This window comes from Arachis duranensis, chromosome 5, assembly GCF_000817695.3.
Source record: "Arachis duranensis cultivar V14167 chromosome 5, aradu.V14167.gnm2.J7QH, whole genome shotgun sequence".
Taxonomy (NCBI): domain Eukaryota; kingdom Viridiplantae; phylum Streptophyta; class Magnoliopsida; order Fabales; family Fabaceae; genus Arachis; species Arachis duranensis.
This window is the reverse complement of record NC_029776.3, coordinates 43,729,376-43,730,376: the sequence shown is the minus strand read 5'-3', so window position 1 is coordinate 43,730,376 and position 1,001 is coordinate 43,729,376.

Genomic DNA, 1,001 nt, shown 5'->3' with positions numbered 1-1,001 from the left:
TCATGGCAGCCGAAAACAACAACAATGCCAACGATGCAAGGAAGGTGCTGGGTGACTTTACTGCACCTACTCCCGATTTCTATGGGAGAAGCATCTCTATCCCTGCCATTGGAGCAAACAACTTTGAGCTTAAGCCTCAATTAGTTTCTCTAATGCAACAGAATTGCAAGTTCCATGGACTTCCATTGGAAGACCCTCATCAGTTTTTAGCTGAGTTCTTGCAAATCTGTGACACAGTCAAGACTAATGGGGTTGACCCTGAGGTCTACAGACTGATGCTATTCCCTTTTGCTGTAAGAGACAGAGCTAGAACATGGTTGGACTCTCAACCTAAAGAAAGCCTGGACTCTTGGGGAAAGCTAGTCAATGCCTTCTTGGCAAAGTTCTTTCCACCTCAAAAATTGAGTAAGCTTAGAGTGGAAGTCCAATCCTTCAGACAGAAGGAAGGAGAGTCCCTCTATGAAGCTTGGGAAAGATACAAACAATTAATCAGAAAGTATCCCACTGATATGCTTTCTGAAATGGAGCATCATTGGAATTTTCTATGATGGTCTCTCTGAACGATCCAAGATGTCTTTGGATAGCTCTGTTGGAGGATCTCTTCATCTGAAGAAGACGCCTACTGAAGCTCAAGAACTGATTGAAATGGTTGCAAATAACCAATTCATGTACACTTCTGAAAGAAATCCTGTGAACAATGGGACTAGTCAGAAGAAAGGAGTTCTTGAGATTGACACTCTGAATGCCATACTGGCTCAGAATAAAATATTGACTCAACAAGTCAATATGATTTCTCAAAGTCTGTCTGGAATGCAAAATGCACTAAGCAGTACTAAGGAAGCTTCATCTGAAGAAGAAGCTTATGATCCTGAGAACCCTTCAATAGAAGAGGTGAATTACATGGGAGAACCCTATGGAAACACCTATAACCTTTCATGGAGAAATCATCCAAATCTCTCATGGAAGGATCAACAAAGACCTCAACAAGGTTTCAACAACAA